General features: G+C 40.3%; 1 long non-coding RNA gene across 2 annotated transcripts in view; it reads right to left on the minus strand.

Moving 5' to 3' along the window:
• The window catches only part of LOC135306785 (uncharacterized), a 33812-nt gene extending 17160 nt beyond the window's left edge, over positions 1 to 16652 (minus strand). Inside the window, exon 1 of one of the 2 annotated variants that reach the window (XR_010367560.1) lies at positions 16518 to 16652. This is a non-coding gene — a long non-coding RNA (uncharacterized LOC135306785). The remainder of the gene's footprint in view (positions 1 to 16517) is intronic. The other variant, XR_010367561.1, reaches the window with a different exon arrangement.
• Between the last annotated feature and the right edge of the window lie 1094 nt (positions 16653 to 17746).

Below are 17746 nucleotides of genomic sequence, written 5' to 3' on the forward strand. Positions count from 1 at the left end.
AGGCTCATTATTAAACATATTTGAAAGCTAAACATATTTGAAAGTACTGGAAACCAAGACATTGCAATAGAAACAAGCCTGAAATGATTGGATGGCCAGCTCAGATCTCCCACTCCATGTGTCCCACATGAGAGCCACGAATTGAATCTGTTTTGCCCACAAGAGTCACTGGTGTCTGATCCCTCCCCATCTTTGCCCCAGCCCATGAGTCTTTCATTATATCTTCTGTTCCCCATCCAGCTGAGGAGGGGAGTCCTACACCAGCTTTGGTGGGCACCTGCTGTCCAGCCAGGGTCAACACACCACAATGTTTCAGTATTTGATCTTTTATATTGGCTGCTTTTACTCATATCTTTTCTGAACGATCACATTCTTCTCACAGTTCTTCATGGAGGAGTTTTTTCCCATGCTTGATCCTTTACTCAGACTTTTCTGAATCCCCTGTTAAGTCATCCATATCCTTCCCAAAAAGGAATGACCAGTACCTTATACAATAACGGGACTGCAGTGCTGATTTACTTATGGCCCTATTCTTTAATAGAAGCAGGTCTTAAAAACACTTTTTTTGGTTTTTAATTTTACTGAATCACCAATAACCTAATAGACAAAAATACCCAGAGCAACAAATGTACAACATTACAGCCGAATGCATCAATTTCATTTCAGAGAGCAAAAGAAAATAGCAGCAGTGGAACATTAGATGTGCTGCACAGGAGGGGAAGGTGATGGTGTAGGAGGATTTATTGCTATTGATCTATTTATGTATTTTTACTTTTGTTACCATGACCTAGTTATAAGTCACTGATTCTGAGACTGAACATTTGAAGGAAGGAGCCTTACTTGGTTGATATGGCAAATATATATTATTCTAAGTATAATTCCCCTAGTGATTACTTGTCAACATCAGTTAGTGCTCAAAAATGGATGCTCTAGAATTGCCAGAGTGAAGGAAATGCTTTCAAGAAACCCAGAGAACAAAATAAAGAATGATTAGTTTCTGCCTCTCCTAATGCAAGAATTAAAGGGTATCATGAAATTTCCAGGCAATGAGTACAGAGCAGCCAAAACTTCATCATGTAACTCTGAGTTAAACTTTGGAACTCCTTTCTGCAGGCTATGGATCACACCAAAATGTTACACTACTTCACATTTGGAGGAAAAAAAAAATCTTTAAAGAATTATTAAACACAGATGCCATGTCTAGCTCAGGAAATTCCCAAACCACAAGTCTCTGGATCTGGGAACATCTACAAAAAAAGCACAGCATAATTTTTCTGCTCTTAAGGTCTTATTATATATATATGTGGAGATATATATGCTAGTAACTAGTGCCAAAAGCAACATAAAGGTCTAAGCAGTCACTGGCTTCACTTAGTGTGACTCTTCCTATTATTTATGCATTACAGCAGAGAGGACTTGAATCCTGGGAGAGGTTTCTCTTTATTCCTCATCTTTTTCCACTACTACTGTCATTGATATTGCTATCACTTTTGCTATTAATCACACCATTATTATGAATCACAACAGTCTTTGACGTACTGTCTTTCATTTCTATTAATAATTTTGCTGTATCTCATTTCAAATAACATCATATGTCAGGCAAGGACTGTACAGAACTGTTGTGTTCACCCATGAATATTCACATAAAAATCTCCACAAAGCTTATAATTTTTATAGGCCAAGTACATAAGTTTTGTCTGTATGTGTTTGTAAACACAAAGGGGAGGCACATGAAAAAGTGGTGCCATTTACCTGAGGTGTTATATTGGGTTTTTCCAGTCCCAGTTAAATGACAGCACTGCCAGAGGCCAAAACATTTTATATCATGGCCTTGGCTTACCCCTGAGTCCCCTCTGACATCTTTACTTGGACTGAGCTTTAGGATGAAGGATGCATGTGACTGCCTCCCTTCTAGTCCCTGGTTTCCAGAAGGGAAAAGAATGAAGCCAGAGGGTAATGGAAATAGAATGAATTGAAGCTACAGAGGTGAGTAAAAAAGTGCCAGTGGACACCCTTCAAGCACAGGGAGCAGGGAAAGTAATGTTTAGCTTCAGTGCAGAGAGGATGAGAAAAAGCTCCAAAATAATTTCTGCGAAAAACTGCACATTTAGCTTCCACATCTTCCTCCAGACCATGCAACCAAGCTTCTCTTCTGTTGTCAGCATCCTCTGTGAGCTACAACTGACCATGGTCTCATCCTCATAAAAAGTATTTTCATTCATTTTTATTTATTGGGGGGTTTTTAGTTTCTTTCTTTCTTTTTTTTTTTGTTTTTAATTCTAAACTTGTAAAGAATTAAACCTGGCCACAGCTGAGATCATCTGACCATGTCACATCAGAGTGGGGCTTGGGTTGAGTGTAACTGGGTCACCCTGCAGTGCTCACACTGCAGAATGAGCACCATGTCCTGCCACACCAATCAATCTTTTCATCAGCATTAAAGAGGTCAGGGCTGAGCATCAAGTCAGAGTTTCAATCAAGATTTACTGCTTTGGCATTTTGCTTCACAGGCTGACAAGTGGGCTTGAACACATTTCAATATGCTGATTCTTCTTTATAAAAGCAATTACAAGCAGAGAAGCACAGAACCTCAACTGCTGGAAAAGCTCAATTGAATTTCTGATTTACTAAGAATTGGTTAGCACCATTAATGAGAGCTACCAAGTACTCTGCTTGCTTTGCTCTTACAGGACTCTAAAAGAGCCCTGACTTAGAACAAGGGAAGACATTTTATTTATTATTTTTACCTGGAATCACCTCATTATAATACTCAAGACAAAATTATGTGAATTCATTTTCCATTGATAAAAAAATAGTTATTATTAACACCTTATAGCATTGCAGATGTACCAGCCATCTTCATATCAGCCAAAGAAGATATGAAGGCTATTTCAGTTTGGATTAGAATGATTTTTATTCCATTGTCCTTGGCTGATGGGCCATTTACTCCAGTGCATTACCTTTGGTAATGCTGAATTCAATTACAGACATCCATAAACAAACAGCATTATTATAATTTGCTTCCTTGATAGTACCATGTGTTTTAAGCTCAGCAGTGATTTTGAAGGATAAGGAATAGGCAGATGGTGCTGTTCCACAGAACCTCCTTTAGGGTTAATGGAGGGAAGCTGAATTCATCTGTGGGACACCAATGAGCAATGCTGTAGTAACCCATTTTCACACCTGTGTGTTTCCCCCAGGCCCAGCTTACTGTCTGCCATTTCACCTGTGCTTTTCCCAGCCTTCTCATGGCTTCTCTGAGCTGCCATCCACCCATTCTGGACCTACAGGTCATCAGTCTCATGCTTCTAATGCATTCTTCTTCCTACACATCTGGTGATGCTTCTAAAAGAGCCAGCTGTGCCCTATTGCAGTAAAGCTTGTGTGGCCTTTAATTATTTTGGCCACAATGCTACAGCAAAGTGCCCCAGAGCCAAAGGGATGAGCTGCTATACTTAGTCACACACAGATCTCTGGCTGTGCCAGTACTGAGTCACACTGCCTGTGGGCCTGGTGTAGGAGGAGCTGAGGATAAGAACTGTCACATCTTTACTGCCAGATGCCATCAGCACCTCAGCTGACCTTGGCCTCCTGCTTGTAGCAATGGGACAGCACCTGTGACCTCCACTCTGCACAAAGGTGGCATTCAGGATGTGAATGAAGGAAAGAGAGGAGAAACATTGTCTGACTTATTTTCATGAGCAAAAATATTCTCCACTTCTCCCTGCATTCAACTAAACCTCCTCCACATTAGTTATTCCATGGCATCCCTGTTATAATGGTTGACAAGTTGACTCAAGGCATATAAATCCCTAAGGGAATATTTTTTTTAAGGGAAAAGAAAAAAGGAACCCATCTTAATGGCACTCCCGCATGCATATCAATAAAAGAACTTCAGCAATCACTTCCTGGGTATAATTACATTCATCTGCATCTGTGACTAAGTGACCTGTCAAAGTGTCAAAAATCTAGTTTGGAAATGAAATTCCCCACTCATAACAACAGCCCATGTTAGCACCTGCACTTCTCCTAGTTTCATTTTAGCTGTACAGAAATTGTCGAGGCTTGCTGTTAAGCCACATCTGCAGTACAGAGTTGCAAAGGTGTCTCTCCTAAGCATGTAAGATCAAGTCCTAGCGTGACAATATTAAATCTGAGTTAACATCCTTGGAGGATTTGAGGAAAGCCAGGTTAATAAAGAATGCTTTAAAAAGGGTTAAATTTCAGTTGGCATGGGAAGAGAGCCGTGTGCTAGCATGCAGGAATAAGCAGAAAAAAATCTTCTTACATTATTGAAGAGTTATAATTATCGTGCTGGCAGCAAGAATTTTTTTTACGCAGGCCAATACATGATGGTCAAGGGCCATAAATTGCAAATTAAGCTAATTTTCCAAGTTAACCTCAATGAATTAAGAATCACTTCCTCCACCTCCATGACACCACTTGACATCTCCCTGGGTAAATGCCACTGATCTGTGGCAGTGACCAGTGAATCCCAAATGGGATTCTTTCTGTCAAATGTGAGTTCTGCTACTGAATGGACAATGGAGGAGAAAGAATGTGAGGAGCAGACAGCAGGACATTATAGAGGCTAATGTTAGAGGCTTGATCTAAGAGAGATGATTTGGTGTTTTTCAGAGTTTAGTCCTGATCCAAACTACAAGTCTTAGGGGTGTCCTATACTCTTAGGAAGCTCCAAATCCTGGGGATTTGGAGCATGGTTAGCTGGAGACACAAGTTATTGGCTTCTTTCTAGTTTTCCTTCATCTCCATGGTGAGCCACTGGTATCCAGAAATCCATTGAAGACATTTATTTTTGAAATCAGGCCCATTGAGGCACTGTGAGTGTATGACCTAGAGGTTCTGCCATGCCCTCCCTGGACTCCTAAACAGACCAAGAACTGACATTGCCTGGGGGCATCTCACAGGCTCAGTAAACAAGCTGGCTGCATTCAGATCTTATTTCTAAATAACCTGTGTAACCTGAAGATGCCTTGAAAACTCTCATTGTGACCCACAGCTGGGAAGGTATGAACATCCCTGTCAGAGAACAAATGCACTTGGAAGAACGTAGCATAGCCACATAAATAATTTTAGCCTGGGCTCAGCATACCCCTTATAATAGGTTCATTTTCACACTACATCATTTCCCAGCCAGATTGCAGATATATACCTCACCCCCTGTTCCAGGCAGAGAAGAAATTTTGCTCAAGACCTATAACAAATGGCCAGTCAGAAATGGCAAGCCAAGGAGAAAAAATTACTGACCGATGTGCAGGAAAGAGCATCTTCATAAAATATAGCTAGGCTGGGCTGATTCTGAGCACATGATATCATGTAAAGGGACATAAAATCGCTTTCTGCATTAAGTAGAGATACCAGGGATTGTTGCAGCACTTAAAAAGCTCCCCACCATTTTCTGGTGTGATGTGAGCAGGGAACAAACTTCTGCCCACATGAGCCCAGTTTGATAGTAAAAGAATTTACTTTATGTCCGTGGCTGCAGCCCTCTCAGCCTTAGTTACAAATTAGGATGAGGTGAAGGAACACAGGATGCCTTCTGCCTCAAAGCCAGCTGAACTTTTGCTTCTAAAAATATTTGCTTTGCTGAAACCTGGAGATGACAAAGTTATTATCACACTGAAACTATTTTTGGTCACAATGTCAGGTTTGATAAAACCAAACCATGTGTGTGATGATCTAGTTAACACCATAAGTACCTACTGAATTACTCTGAAGGGTATTTTCTGTGGTTTGATTTTTTTAGACACCTTTTTTTTGCTCTTTTTTCAGAGTGACATTTTTTAAAATATCCTTTCATTTTATTTCTAAAAGCTGAACAGATAGCTGGAGTATTTCAGCTCTGTTAGAACTGAAGTTTTTTGGTTATAAGTGACATTTATATTCACCACTTCACCACATCCATTGAAATTTGTTTTATAAAAAAGAAAAAATTATCTAATTTTGAATGTGGCATGGAACAGAAGGTGTTTTGTATTCAGATATTTTTGCAACAGGCCCTTTACCATAAAGTCACTGATATTTCCTTTCTTGCAGGAGGTTTTGTGCAGGTATTTTTTCTTAATCCAAAAGCAACTGCAGCTTCATCATGGTTCCTCAATGACTGTTCTGCACAGTTTAATATGACAGTTGTTGCTTCTAGCTCTGCCTTGCTGCTGTCTCACTGCTGTGCCCCTCTCAGAGATGCCATGACCTACACAGATTACCCTGCAGAAATTCACACCCATTTCCCACTTCAGTTCATGTTTTGTTTAAGTAGTGGATCCTCTAAATTAACACCAGCTTTGCCTGTGAAAAGTTTCAAACATATCAAGTTTCAAGGATAGAGCCCAATTAATGTGAGAATAAAACGTATTAAAAATAAAATAAATATTGTGCTAAAATATTCAAGTAGTATCTCATTTATAATAATTTAATCAAAACAACACCACTCTCAGTTATTTCCCGGGCATTCAACAGGCACTGCAGACTGGATGCTACAATCTATTTAGAACTCTATGTGGTTTCTTCAAGAGATCTCTGATCACTAAAATAATGAAGGCTGATATAACTGGGTGAGCAGGCCAGACTAAGAATCTGCTTGCCTTTTGATAGACAAGCTGAGAAGAGCACCCCTATTAATTAATTACTGATAAGACTCTAAAAAGCCTTAGATAAAATTAATTAAAAAGAAAATCAACTGAAGTCTCACAATGAGAAGCAGAAGGTGAAGGACAGGACCCAGCATATGGAGAGGTCAGATCAGCTGGTGAGTTATGGTTAATGAGGGGCAAGAGAGCATGTATGTCATGATTTGGGATGCTACTATTGTGACAACTGCAGGATTTTTCAGACATCAATATTACATAATTTTCTAATGGTTTTACCCAGTGCTAGACAGGGTTAAGACAATGCAGCAAAGAAGAAACATTAAATTCTATTAAGGTAACTGAACTATTGATCAAGAACACAATATTATCAATCAGCTAAAAATCATCTGATTGTACTAACTTAAATATAACTGACGTAGTTATGATGCACCTGAATGTCAAGGCCTGGTCATGCTACTGCTGCTGAGTAGTGAGGTTCCACCATTGTAACAGCAATAAATCCTTACATTACAGGAAGGAGAAGACAGCTGGAGAGTTTTCTTCTTGACCACAGTTTATAAAGGTCTAATTCCTCTTTTTTTTTTAAAGAATTATCTTCTCTATCCACAATACCCAGAGATATGGTAGAGAGTTGGGGCTGCTCAGCCTGGAGAAGAGAAGTCTTTGCGGTGATTTTATGGCACCTTTCAGTACCTAAGGAAGGCTGGAGAGAGACTGTTTGCAGGAGTATGTAGGGATAGGACACAGAGGCATAGCTTTAAGCTGAAAGAGGGTATGTTTAGACTGGATATTACGAAGAAATTCTTTACTGTGAGGGTGGTGAGCAACTGGAGCTGGTTGCTCAGTGATAACGTAGAGGTGTCCACGGCCAGGTTGAACAGGGCTCTGAGAAGCCTGGTCAAGTGGAAGGTGTCCCTGCCCTTGGCAGGAGGGTTGGAAGAAGATTTGTAAGGTCCTTTCCAACCCAGACCATTCTTTGATTTGCCACAACTTGAAATTCTTTTGTCACTCTAGTTGTAGTAAAGGCACCACTGCAGTTCCACTCATAATTGCCAATTATTCCTGCATGACTGCAGGTTTGCTGAGTGTAATTCTGTGGTGCGTTCTGAAGGGCATGGGAATTTAAAACTGAAGTTATTTATTTTTTCTGCTTTGAGTTCAGTTGTGTCTTGAATTACAAAAATTCACAAGAGCAGGCAACACGAGGAGGTTGCACAGTCCAGAAGAGGACTCTTCAGCTTTACATAACTGGTACTTTGAAGAGAAGAAAGTTATAATTCTGAGTTTGGATTTATGAGGTCAAGAGGCTTCTGGTTCTTGAAAAGTGATAGAGTGATTCATTAGAGCATCAGAAAACTATACAAGGATTTTGTGAAAGGCAGGATGTAGCTGAGGAGGGAACAAACTGTTTCTTGGGAAACCAGAGGTAGGTATTCATCACTTTCACACAAAGAACCTTGACTTCTTGTTCCTCTTCCCTTGCCCTGCAGTTCTATTCTTCTACTTGTCCACTGAAGCCATGACTTCTTCCCTCATATGTGACCTGACAGCCTCTTTTTAAACCAGCTGCTCTCTATTTTCTACATAAATGCCATAAATGAGCACATTCTACTAGTCATTATCCAGCACATCAGGTTAAGGGCAGCCTATTACCCATTTATGACTGATTTTCAAGACCACAAGAAAAACTCCAGGTACCAATAAGCAGACCCATGTCTTTCATTTTCCAGGTGTTCAAGATTGAATCAAATGATTAATGGTCTGGTTCTACTTAATATTGTGTGAACCTCTATTGGCAATTACCATGCTCAAGCAAACCCTTTATTGCACTGGGTGTGCATGAATGGTTCTGCAGGCACTCTGCACAGAGCATCATTCCCTCTTTTGAATCCACACTTCTTCATGTCAAAGTACATAAAACCATACCTCCATGAAAGCACTGGTACAAGCATACAGAAAGAGTCAGGACCATACAGTCACAAGACAATATTTGCCTGTGAATACAGACAACTGCACAAGAGAGTCACACTACCTGCAGGTACACACCTGGCTGCACGTATTTTGATGCAAACATATTCACATACCAGCCACAGTCAAAAGCAGTCACAGCTCCACATGAAAACACCAAAAAAGCTACACTGTGCTCCTTTTACAAAGCCAGAAATAGTCACACCATAGGACTTGTACTGTCCAACTGAACCACACTTGAATTTCATCTCATTCCAGTTCATGCTTGAATTTCTTAGCACAGTAAATCCTTTTCAAGGCTGTGAGATGTGAGCAATGAAGACAACAATGTCAATGATATAAAATTAATAGTGCAAAATGGCAATAAAGTGGGTAAATCCCAGCACTGCCCATAAAAGCATATTAGCCTGACCTGTATTTACTCTTCTTTTCTGGAAGAATTAGCTTGTTTCTCAAAGCTTATGGGAAACACTAACAGTAATGAAGCAGAAAAATGATGAATGTTAAGACTTTAGGGTGATCCGTAGATGGCTGTAAACTTGTCCCTCTTTGTTGCCCACGTACTTTTGATGAGCTTGCAAAGTTTTAAACCTCCTAAATTTTAGACAGGGCAGTTTTATTTCTTTCAAGCTACAGTGGAAATAATTTCCTTATCTATCATTTAGAATGGTTTAATACTTTCATTAATCCACACATCATAAAGCAGCAAGTGATTTTTTTTAACACGTGATTTTTTCCAATCACTCATTGTGCCTCCCAGCAAAAAGGTCTGGATTTTGCTGATTTTGAAGTTAAACTTAAGGCCAGTATCTCCACAGTCCAGGCTAGTTGTGAAGGCAGTGATTTAAAGGCAGACAGAACAGATGTCATCCCTGCTCTGTCTTTCACAGAGCCTTTGACAGCTCTCAGGACTGCTGACCTGCCAGCAAGGAAGTATTGTCCTGTCACCTTTGCTGGAAGCCACATCAGACACTGGTTAGAGTAACAGTGGGCTTGTTAGCCACAGGAACCAGGCACCCTCTTACCCTGTGCCCTTGGCTCGAGATGCAGTGTCCTCACAAGCAAAGCATTTCAAAAACTCACTGAAAGAACTGAGGGGTGGGTGGGGACAAACAATTGAGATGGAGCTGCCTGAAAACACAGTTGGTGTGGGCTTCCAGCAATTCACTCCCAGCTGTAATTGGTGGTGTAGATAATAATCATGTTCCCAACACTTCCTCTTAGTAGGATGAGGGTTTTATTTCCCATCCAGCCATTCCATAAAACTCTGCCTGAAAGACAGATTTTTAACAAAGCCTTTTCTTGTCCTTAAAAAAAACCCAAAAAAGCTCTATCTTCACCAGGTATCAACTGAGCCATGAATCTCATGATTTCAAGAGCTGTTGAGTTGCTCAACTTCTACTTTCTCTACTTTTTTTCATTTGTCAGACAGCAATTTTCCCATACTGTGGGCTTTGACAGCCCAAGAGCTGATCAATGATTTAATAGACAGAACCTTGTTATTAATGTCTTGCAATGGTATCAGTTTAAGCCTAGATCTATAGAGCATCAGGGCTTAAGCACTTACCACAGCACAAGTTATCAAGCATCCCCAGTAATGTCAATAGGATTTTGGCCAGCTCTCTTAATGCACCCAAGAGCTGGCTCAACACTTCTCAGAAACATATGAAAATTCAATTTACCACTCTATGGATGAGCTGTAGCTGCCATGAGAAGGGCACAGCTCCCATGAAAAGTGTAAAGGAGAAGCTCAAGAGATGGGCTTGTGTGCAGCTGTAGACAGCACAGGATAAAAGAGGGCAAAAAACTTGCAGGGAATGACCCTCTCTCCAACAGCAGATCTTACCCCAGAGATCTTACCCCACACAGATCTTACTCTGCCACAGGACAATCAGACTTTCTTTTGCCACACTTTGCAGATGAATATTCAGTCTTGGCCTAAATTAAGACCTGACCTTGGCTGCCCTTATTGTGATGGGTGTAAGTCAAGATTAGGCCCATAATTGTGAGATGTTTTTCCTAAAATGATGTATAACAGAGTCAATACTATTAATTTCAGCATATGAGCTGGGAGAAGTGGCACAGCTCCCTGCATTCTTCACCTGCAGACTGGCTGTACTGTGTTTTGGCAGTGTCTCAGTGGGAAAAAGAAAAGGGGATGAGAAAAGTGGGATGAGGGACAAGCTATTTCCCTCAATGCCTCTGACAAACCCAGGCCATAACATCACACACACACTGAATTGGAGGTCAGGCTTTCTAGACCACTTCTCTGAATGTAAGTGCCCAAGAGCTGACCTTCCTACTCAGTCTAAAGTTCCCAGGGGCTGCACATTTCTCCACAGAGGCTCTCTGGCTTGGACACCTATTACCATTCTAAGTACAACAAATTTCCCATTTCACAAGGTAAAACAAGCTCTATTTAAATGCATTTGGTAGTTTAGGTGGGTATTGCCATCCTGTTCCCCCTTGCTTTTCTGTCACCATTTCCAAAGAATTGAGATGTAGATACAACAGCCTGTTTCCAAAAACATCAAGAGAAAAATCCAAAACCAAACCAGAGTCAATTTGGGGGTACGTGGATTCTGTGATAAATGCTTATGAGTCATTTATGTTAAAGAACAAGCATCTGTTGAAACCACCAACCATCCCAAAGAACCCTGGGAGGTGACCAGCCTGTTGACCCATTTGTGTGTCACATTTAGAAGTTCACTAATTTGGGTCCTCCATTATATTAGTTTGTGAGTATTTGATGCAAGAGAGGATCTCCAGCCAAGTGGAGAACCAGCTCCATTCTGCCCAACTTCCAGAGCTTTGGTGGAATTGCAAGCAAAGGTAGAAGGGAGCCACATACTTTTAATGTGCTATAGGAATACTTCTCCATTTCCCTTCCAAGTAAGTTCAAAGCATTTGTCAGTGGCAGCCAATATTATTCCTTTTCCAAAAGGTCTACTCAGTATGTCAGCTGCATTATTAGCAAGACAAATCCATCCGCATAGGTCGTAAATATAATATTTTTGCCCAACATTATTCCCCTTCTGATAAATTTCTCATTTGTTATTTCAGTTCACTACAACACTTTCTTTGTCTTTTTTAAACATTGAACTGGAACATGTCTTATTTGTTTTTCATGAATAAGAGAGGTGGTTTTTTAATACTCATCCCTGGTATGATAATTTGGAGAAGAGCACAGAGATGAAAAATTGTTTCTTTCCTTAGAAGTACTGGAGGGAATAACTATCATTACAAAATGTTGGTAAAAAATTAGCTTTTCTACCTCCCACACTAATATTTAGGCAAGCTTGGTGAAAGTCATAAACACAGAAGGTAAATTTTTTCAATTTAGCCTGTGCTGAAATGCTGCAGGGACGAGAAAGATAAGGCCACATCCATTCTGTGAGGCAAGTTACCAGTTTAGCACTTGCCTATTGTTCGCTTTTTGAATGGTTCACCACACTCCCAACGCTGTCCCAGGTCTCCCAGATGTCCCACCCCAACATCCCGTGGCCCCACTCCACACGACCCTCCTAACCACTGATGGGCTTTCAACCCTCACACTCCTCCTTGTGGGGCAAACTCCTTGTGTTCTCATGAATTCAGAACAACAGGAGCTCCTGGTACTGCAGCACTCCACATACTCTGATTATATTGGTTCACAGAAACAACAACAAAAAAACCAAAAAATCCACCCCCCCAAAACAACAACAACATTAAAAAAAAAAAAAACCACAACAAAAAACCCCACACCAAACAAAAGCAAGCCACAAACCACAGAGCAATTAATAACATGCTTGTTTCAGGTCTGAATGTCTGTCAGGATCTCAAAACACCATTTAGTGAGCTGAAACCTGAGGTAGCTGTGAAAGTGAGGACCAGCACTGAGACCAGACTAATCATGCTAAACTCAAACTGCTTCTACAGTACTGCTGAGCATGGCAATGATCTTTCCACTTGGTGCAAAACATGCATATCTTCCAGCACCATTTTGTGTCATGCAAATTTAATCTGCCATCAACTTGAACTGCTGACTAGCAATTAAGATTATCAGAGCATTTTGAAATAAAATGCTTTACCTGAAAATCCACCAAAATCTTTATAATCCTTACAGAATAACTAGTCCCTTTTGACATATTTTAATGTTTAAGAGCTTTTCTAATCCTGCACCAAAGTAAAGGCAAAACCTTTCAAAGGTTTTTGTCAAAACATTTCTCTTCAGATTGCAATTCCATCTGTTTTATTTTGCTCTCTCTTACCTCCCTCAACATGCAGATCCCTTCCCGGATAAAAGGTTTTCAAGCAATTTTTCAGCCTTGACAAATACAGTGAGTCTTTTTTTCCATAAAATTGAACACAATGTTTCACATGCCTTTAGAAATAAAACAAATTATTTAATTTTTTTTAAAAATGCTTCGCAACTCATACTCTTATTTGGAAAGTTTCTCCTAATTCTCAGGGACAAAACTACAGGAGTAAAAGGTCCCTTTCCAGATGAGCAACTATAAATATATACATAAAATAACCACATAAAATAACCACATATGAGCACACATCTACATCTTCAGTAACACAGAGCAACGCCTGGCCACTGGCTTTCATGTGCGATTAATTTCTAACATCAATATTGGTTTCTATAGGATTTGACAAATGTAACACAGCACTAATTATCACACTCCAAAGTGAGGCTGAATTTGGCAGCTTTCTTCCCTGTCACCAAGCCAGGGACCTCTTTGTCTAGAGAGATGCTTCAGGCCAGTTCTCAGGTCTGGCTTGGCCCACATCTAACCTGTTCTTGGGCAGTGGTTCACCCTACATCTCCTGCTGGGCTGGGCAGGAATAAAAGCAAACTAATTTCCCAAAAGGATGGCTGGGAAAATTCTTTGCTGACTGCCAGAGCAGTCTCTTCCTGAGAAAAAGAAACCCCCAGGTACAGCTCTTCTTTTCAAGCCTCCAAGGCAATGCAGAGGATAGACAAGCCATTCCAATTATCCCTAAGAATCTGTTTTAGGCAACTAAAAGAAAGAACCACCTGGACAGATTTGCCCCATAGATAAAAATCTATTTCCTGAGCACAGGAAAGTGCCCAGGGCTGAAGACCTTCAGTCTTAGCCCGGAAAATATATGAAAATAAATGAAAAGCACCCCCACAGGTACCAGAGATCTTCAATTCAGCTATTGCTTCTATCTCCAGCAGTATAACCTGATAGAACAACTTTCTCCTACCCACCCTTGTCCTCTTCTCGTGCACATTTCCCTTCAGCACATGCATAACAGAAAATCCACGGGTAGTTAAGCAGTTGCTTTTGATCACTAAAGTTAGATGAGACAAATCCCACCCAGAGAGAGTAAACAATTTGTCAAGGAGGAAGAGCTGAGGCTCAGGCGCCTGCATCCCGCATGACACAACCCTCCCCTCACCTACTTCCCTGTGCCACCCCCATTTGTTTATCACCTCAGGCTGTGAGGGGTGACCCTGCCAGCCCTGAGCACTGCCCAGGTCTGCTCCTTGCAGCAGCCACAGCAAGGCCATTCCCCAGGGTCACCCACACTCCTCTCTCTCTGCCCTGCCAGCTGTGCCCATCTCCACACAAGAGCAAGTCTTGACAACTGCTTTTCACTTAGTAAATGTCATAGGTTTTACCCCAATCTTACATTTGAGACTAATAAAGGTTCAAATCTATTTAGAATGGAAAACAAAAATCTCTATTAACTCTCATTTGGCTGAGGCACTTGAAAACGTATAACTACTTAATGCATGTTTAGACATAGTTTATAGCATCAAGGTATGTCCATTTAACATGATGAAGTTGCAATCCAGCAGTAGTGTTGAGATTAGAAACTGGCAAAAGTGAAGCAGAGATTGATTTAAAGGGGTTTTTCATTGAACCATAACCTCACCACATGGCATTTGCTTCTGTGTTGTCTTTTTAAGTAGCTTTTGCTCATGCATCACTTCTGCTCCAATGTATCTTCTCTTAAGTGACAGGTGTGTACAACCTACATCGCAATTACTGAAAGACTGCACAAAATATATAATTCTGGTTTGGAGATTAGCCACAGTTCTATTTATGGTCTGTCCACAGGCACAGAAAATATTGAGTAGTGTTAATAAGAGTGGTAGACCTTTTGAAAGACTGGGAGGATAGAGCACCACAGGAAAACTAAAAAACATTCCTGAAGACTTCAAAGTATCTGGTGGTTGTAAGGACAAGGTTTTCACATGATAAAGTAGAAAACCTGTAAAAATGATTTCAAGAAGTTAAACACATGACAGTGGTTTAAATGTTGTTTGATTTTTATAGTAAAATAAGCTGAACAATCATTGCTGCTTTGGAAACCTTTGAGTTAAGACCTTAACTCAAAGAATTTTTGGCATTCCCTGAAATGTTAACGATATATATCAGCACAATCTGGTGGGCAAGAACTGCATTTGATGCAAGCAATGGAACAAAAGATGATTCCCAAATGGTCTGGTCATGGAAAGAGAAAGAGCTTTATATCATCTGATTCTAAAGAAAGAAATAGATAAAACAACAGCTTGTATAAATAAAGAATTAAAAGGAAACTATTCAATAACCACTTTCAAAACAAGGAAAAATGATATCTCCAATAAAGCCAGATTAGCATCTGATATGTTGAGTTTTACATAGTGTGACTGAATTACTTGATAATACAGCAATTACACACTTCCAGTTAAAAACAAATCAGCAATTACAAGTCAGCTGTAATTAAACCCCCACAATAGACTTGGTGTGAAAAGGAGGAAAATTAATCAAAAGATAAAAGTGGCATAATTCAATACACCAAAAAAATCTACAGAAAAAAAATCAATCAGAAAAAAAGGACAAAAATCATGATTTTCATAAATTACACTGTGACCTTTCAGAGAACTGCAAGATAAAAGAGAGAGAAAGTGATGTCATTGTCACTTAGGCAAAATGATTTCTAACAACATTTCAAAGAGCCACGCAGTCTCTTTAAGACAGTTAAACAAAAGAACACTCAAAAGTCATGTACATCTGAAAGACTGATTTCTCCTTGGGCCAGAATGTGTTCCAAAGGCACAAAAATTGCATACAACAGTTTGTAAGAAGGATATCTGGGATTCTGACGGTCTGTAATAACAGGGGTTTTTTTCTGTAAATTCCACTCATTGCCTTTCTGGAATTATCCAAGTTTCCTCCATTCTTACATTCCAAAAACATCTGAAGAGGTATAGATGACCTGTGACCTGCTGTGGTTCATGCCTTATGAGTCTGTGTGTCTCTGTGTCACCTCTGCTACATCATATTGCAAAGGCAATCCACCAAGCATGTTAAATACAACATCACCAGAATGGACTGGGCAGAGAATCCGAAGGGCAAAAGTGAGAAAGCTCATGGGTTGAGATAAAGATAGTTTAATAAGAAAAGTAAAGCAAAATAAGGAATTCAATCCCTCTTTCCCACCAGCAGACTAGCGTTCAGCCATCCCCAGGAGAGCAGGGCTCCATGGCACATGGTGTTTACTTCGGAAGATAAATGCCATCATTCTAAACTTTTGCCCACCTTTTTAATTTTCCCACTCTCTTTATATTCTGAGCATGATGTCACAAGTTGAGGGACATCCCTTTGGTGACTTGCAGTCTGTTGTCCCAGCTGTCCCTCCCAGCTACATGTGCACCCCCAGCCTCCTTGCTGGTGGGGGATGTGAGAAGCAGAAAAGGCTGGGATGCCTGTGCAAGCCCTGCTCAGCATAACAAAAATATCCCTTTGTTATCAACACTCTTTTGGTCACAATCCAAAACGTTGCTCCATGCAAGCTGCCATTACAGAACACTGAATTTAGCCCAGCCAAAAGCAGTGAATAACTGAACTTTCTGAAGGAAGTAAGCTGCAAGGAAGAAAAAGTTAACATTTCTTTGCCTTTTGTTCTGATGAAAATGACTGAACACACCACACTCACCATAGCTGCTCCCATTTCACCAGGCAAGACCAGGCAGGCTGCAAAGTTCCCCCTTTGCACTCCCTGTGTCACTGCAGCTCTGCAGGCTTTGAGTCAGCTCCTGCCAAGGCAAAGGCTAATTCAGCCTCCACAGCCAATTCCCAGCCTCTGGCTGAGCATATCAATAGACATTACTATCAGCTGTAAGCTCAGGTTCCAAGATGTGGTGGTTAGGAATAGGAGTGACACCTGAGACTCACCCAGGAGCTATCAGAGTTTAAAGACTTGGTGGAGTCTCTCAAGATATTCCCAGCCCAAGGCAGGCTCAATACCAGTCCCCTGCAGCTGAAGGGTGCCACTGTTCATTACAAACCTCGAGAGCCAATCTGTCCATCAAGCAGGGGAAATATTGAACAGGAGAGAAGGAGAAAGATGAACTCTTCATCAGAGTCAGTATGGGAGGAGAGGAGTAGCTGTCAACAAAGCTCATGGGGAACAAAACAGCTTAATGGAACAACTGCCCATGCCAAATGGGAAACTGGGCCTTGCAGCTGACACAGGATTCAGTTGCATCGAACATGAAAAATACCATTAGTGCTTGCATTGAAGTGAATAATTATATAGCTGCTCTTTTGAGGGACACAAGGGATCCTCAGGCTGCACGTCTGACTCCAGACTTGTATCTTCACTTGGTGCCAGAATGATTATTTTTGTGTTCCAGGCTGTAATTCCTCTTGATTATACAGAGCTTCTTTCCAATCAGCTTGAAAACAAACTGATGACTTTTTGATTGTGCTAAGGATATATTTTGACACATTTTGTGCAGAAATCTTCAGCTGGAAATCAGGAATAAATCGAACTTTTTACAACATATATAATAGAACACTATTATATACTACTAATACGAAGAAAAAAAGCATGTTTATTCAAGTGGAAGATGATTTTTGTATCAACCATGTGCTGCTGAACACATACTTGCTTTGATCTTTTTCTTTTGTGCCACAAATATTAACAATGTTGTAATTTAAAAAAAAAAAAGGAAATAAGGAAAGATTAATAATTTATCAGAGATGAGCTGAATATTTTTTCCCTCCTTTGTGTATAAGGAGCTTGGCAACAAAGATAACTTCAGGATCAATCTTACCCTTATTTTCTATTATGTATTTCCTGTTGTTCCCAAACAAGATTAATTTTGTTTTATGCAAGTCACCAAACAGTCTTCACAAAAATAGGATTTTGAATTTTTTTTC

The sequence above is a fragment of the Passer domesticus genome, chromosome 8, assembly GCF_036417665.1.
Source record: "Passer domesticus isolate bPasDom1 chromosome 8, bPasDom1.hap1, whole genome shotgun sequence".
Classification (NCBI taxonomy): Eukaryota; Metazoa; Chordata; class Aves; order Passeriformes; family Passeridae; genus Passer; species Passer domesticus.